Source organism: Hippocampus comes, unplaced genomic scaffold (genome assembly GCF_001891065.2).
Source record: "Hippocampus comes isolate QL1 unplaced genomic scaffold, H_comes_QL1_v1.1 scaffold22, whole genome shotgun sequence".
In the NCBI taxonomy this organism is placed as follows: Eukaryota; Metazoa; Chordata; class Actinopteri; order Syngnathiformes; family Syngnathidae; genus Hippocampus; species Hippocampus comes.
Window position 1 is genome coordinate 1,263,137 of NW_017806175.1, and position 4,743 is coordinate 1,267,879.

The 4,743-nt window shown below is 43.3% G+C and overlaps 1 long non-coding RNA gene across 1 annotated transcript in view; it reads left to right on the top strand.

The window, feature by feature from the left end:
• LOC109532435 (uncharacterized) overlaps nucleotides 1–2,261 on the top strand; it is a 16,761-nt gene extending 14,500 nt beyond the window's left edge. Inside the window, exon 3 of the long non-coding RNA XR_002171386.1 lies at nucleotides 1,916–2,261. This is a non-coding gene — a long non-coding RNA (uncharacterized LOC109532435). The remainder of the gene's footprint in view (nucleotides 1–1,915) is intronic.
• The last annotated feature ends 2,482 nt before the right edge of the window (nucleotides 2,262–4,743 follow it).

Here is a 4,743-nt window from a genome sequence, read left to right on the forward strand (position 1 = left end):
TCTTATTTCTGAGCTGGGATTCAGCAGTCTTACACTTCTTGGATTTGACTTTCCATCCGAAGCATCTTCCAACGTGGAACTTGTTTGATCCTGCTCGCTGTAAATTGATCACAGTTTGGATTATAGTCAACCCCAATTTATCATGGGGAATATGCTTCATCCCAGCCGCAAAAGCAGAAAAGCCACAATACTTCTTAAAACATGCTTCCTCAGCACCTTTCTTGCTCGCACAGTTCCATAGATAAGATGCAAAGCGTGCTTGCTCCCCGTTTACTGTCGATGGCCACTGATGTTTTGTCTTCAGCGGTGCGTACGCTGCGTAGCACGCTTAGCAGCTAGCTTCCTTTCTCATCATGGCGACGGTCCCTCTGCTCCCCTAAAATATAATTAGATGCTCCTCAAAGACTCAGCGTCTCGTGCCGGCCGTTTTTATGAGCAAGCACATCCGACGTGTGCGCGCGCTTGTGTGTGTGTGTGTGTGTGTGTGTGTGTGTGTGTGTGTGTCGGTGTCTGTGTGTGTGTGTGCGCGTGTCCCACTTTCCTGTCCAGCCAGAACATTTTAAGGGGGTTTGAAGAGGGGAGGGGGTACAGGCAGACTGACCTAGTTCCCCGGTACCATCCCCGTGGTGTGAAGTCTTGTGCAAGTGTGTTTGCGCCCACGTGAGAAAATAGGGGACGGCAAATTGGAGTAGTGATCTGAAGGAGGAGAGTTGGAGTAGTGACAGAGAGATGAAAAGTTTGTGGATGGGCATTAAAAAAAAATAAATAAATGAATAAAAACACCCCATGAGCACAGATTTAAGCTGTCAAAGTAACCAGCAGCGAGCTAATGAGTGGCTCCGATGCATCCAGACTGGACCGGCAGATGGCTGCGGCCACATGGATGGCCCACTATTTATTTATTTTTACCCAAAACATGATTAAAATTGAATTGCATTTGTTTTCAGAAATCTTAAATATAAATGGATCCTTTTTTTTCTATAGTGTCAACTCATGGCTCCCAGCTGACATTGGGTGAGAGATGGGTACCTTGTGAAGACTTTGGAATGGTGGACAGTCATTTGGAGGCCACATCGAGACAAAACGATCAGTCGCAGTTGCATTCACACCTGTTTGTTTCAAAATAGCCTCTGACAATACATGCAAAGTATATTAAACTTGCAAAAGCTGTCTTCCTTTTTCGTTTGATGTTCCGCCAAAAGCATATCGCTCATGCTAGCTAGAGGCTGAGCTGCACTGTATTTGTTTACGCAGCAAATTAGCGCGAGGTAGCTACGCTTCCCGTTGCTTACCTAATTACGCTGGTCAACATCAACGATGAATTAAGAGATGGCTTTACATGTGCCAAAATGAATTTTTCTCGCTGATTAAAAAAAAGTCTTTACTTTTTTTTCGAACACATCGGGTGTTTGATCTATTTTCTTTTTGTTGTTTTTAAGTTTGTCCTTTAAAACTCGGGGGGGGGGGTCAGTGTATTTCTGTCTGGAGCCTAATCCCAAAGGTGATATTAGTCTGGTGAGGTGGCAAACACACCACCCCCTTACTTGTCTATGTGCGTGTGTTTTGATGCTGCAGGCGTTAGGGTCAGCTAGTAAACCCAGACAGACTCTGTCTTGACCCCTGACCCATCACTGTCTACCAGTGCCGGCTGGGGGAGTGGAGGGCGAAGGGGTTGCGGGTCACACACGCACGCACGCGCGCACACACACACGCGCGCCATTGATGCAGACAGCTGATAGACGCACAAGTGAATACACACGCACATGCTTACATGGACATATGCCAAAGCTGATTCCCCCCCCCCCCTTCCGTTGTTTGTTTGCAACAAGCCGCATTTGCTTTTATTCCTCACCGTAATTATAGTGACCACACACTGATTTTAACTTGTCTTCCATTTTTATTTTTTTCTCCACAGATGAAGCCACTCTTTGTCGCCATGACGATGTAAAGCTGCAATCAAGGACAGGAACACATGCAACAAAGTGCGTGCTTTTTTTTATTAATTTGTCGTCATGTGAGCAGGTAAATTGAAGAAGCTTCTAAAATGTATTTTGAGGAGTCCTAAAGGGTTGAGCAACCACATCTGTTTAGAACTGCAGCTATAATCAGAAATCAGTCATACTTTTTCATTTATGTTCAGTTATGAATATGCCTAATTAAAAGCATGTCTTGCCAAATTGTCTTATCTAAAAACAATAATTAATTTTGGATTGGATTGGATTGGATACAACTTTATTGTCAAATGTGCTGTATGTGTAACATACACACACACACACACACACACACACACACACACACACACACACACACACACAAACACAGCACAGATAAGTTATTATAATTTTAAAAAATGTTTTTTTTAATTCATGGAGTCATGAGATGTATTTGTTTTGTTCAGAAACACATTTTTTCAATTGTTCTTCTAATAAAATTAGTTATTCGGGGAAATTGTGATACATTTTTGCTCTTCATAAAAACCAAGAAATAAATGATTTTTTTTAATAAAAAAAATTAATGATATTCATTAATCATATATGTATATTTTACATTAACTCAAGATCAACGAGGGTTTAAACAATCAAAATGGATTTTTAGTCATTCAATTTTGACCAGTGTCTCCTTTGCATTGATGTCCATACGATAAGAACACAGCATAAACTGATCAATTGTACAATGTTACCGATATTGTCCTGATGTGATTTCCAATAAATGTGTAAAAAACAAATGCCTTTGCTTTTGTTGTACAATATTTTATTTTAGTGTGCTGGCAGAACAACCCTAAAAGTGAAATATTTTGCATTTTCCCCTACTTTTCCAAAACGTTTATGAAAACACCCCAACTGCCAGTAAACGGATGCCATTATGGTCGTTCATAGCAGGGTGCTGTTTACGTGCCTGCACACAAAGCCACGGACGCCCCATTGTGCGCCATGACTTGAGCAGCGACTGAAGGATTGGAAGGGGAACCGTTCAAGCCACTGGCCCAAATCTGTGGTGTCAATTAGACGTCTTTGTGGCCGAGCAGCAGGAGTGATGAAGCGAGTTGACGATGTTGAATGAAACCTTTTATTCAAAAACACACACACACACACACACACACACACACACACACACACACACACACACACACAAACACACACACACCACACACACACACACACACACGCACACACACACACACACACGTTGGGAGTGGGGTGCGACAGTGAACTTTTTTTTTAAAGGCCAAGTGTAGATTTCAAGCTGTTTATTGCCATTCCCAGTTGTGGTTGAAAGAACAAATTAAGGATGGCGAGTACCGATACCAGTTTCGGGCCAATGCTTACATTGATTCAAGGTGTTCATCACAGACGCTACTGATACCGGCCAACCGATACTTTTTGAAAAATCTGGAAAAAAATCGAGTAAATCCTCCCTGAGAATCATCATCTGCATCAAAAAGAAAGGCTTTTGTTCACAATCTTTTGTCATTTTCTGAATGAAATTTTATCGATGCAAAGTGCTAGAGGTGTAAGTATCGCTGAGTACTCAGAGTGAATATTACATGGGTTATTTTTGACACAATTATTTTGAGACGAACAAAGATGTATTTTAAACAACCACTTAACTTTACGAAAGTCAGCTAGCCTAATGCTAACGCAAAATGCAAAAGCCATGGATAGGTTCACAAAACTAGCATCAATGTAAGACAACCACTTAACTTTACGAAAGTCAGCTAGCCTAATGCTAACGCATAATGCGAAAGCCATGGACAGGTTAACAAAACTAGCATCAATGTAACACTTTCAGCAACCGGGATTTGATCACAAGCGGTGCAGTAACACATGTAGACAGTCATTAAAATGCTACTAAAATAAAACATGCCTTTGCTAAAGTAATGTTGGTAAGCACTACTACATAAAATACTGTAGATGGATGGAAAACCAAGCCAAGTAGAGTAGATCCTGTGCAGTGGAAAAGAGAAATAAGAGGCTACAGAGGGTATAATAGTCCAAACCGTGCATGTAAATAGACTGCGTCCTCACTGTGGAACCGCAGGCCTCGGCCACCCTTCGGCTGGCGCTGACCTAGAAGGAGAGCCGGGCAGGCCTCTGTTGCCGTGCCGGTACAATGGAGTGTGTGTGTGTGTGTGTGAAAGAAAGTAAGGAGATTATCCCATTCTGCGTGTCCAGTCACCAGTGCGGTATCGACCACGGCGGGCCACCCGGGGTGCCTGCAGCCAGCCGTGAGATGGCCTGATATACATGCTCACTGGCCATGCTGGATTCCCTCACACTCCACAGACACTCTGGAAAATGCTGGAATGACCTCTGTGCAAAGTGCGCGCACACACACACGCACGCAGCTGGAGTATAGTGGCCATCAGGTCATTTTGGGTGTCCGGCGAGGCGAAGCCGAGGTCATCGAGGAGGTGGAAAAGCTCTTTAAATGGTGGGAATGATAGCGTAACACCTCTAGATGGAGTTACGGATCATGTCACATGAAGTTTGCGTGTGACTCGTGTTGAGAGTGACGGCCTCGCCAAAGCACGGCTGGGCAAGCGTGCGCCGCCTGACCTTCTCGTCTAAAAATGAATAAAACGTCAGAGGAAGTCTTTGGACCTTCAGAAATATTAAAAACATAAACTAAAGAAACAACTGCTTCACTAACTGGCTTTATTAACTCTTGCTGGCAAGCAGCAGAGTGGTGGGGGGGGTCCTTTGTCATCTAATTGCCCCTCCACTGTTTGTTTGTGTTGTTGAC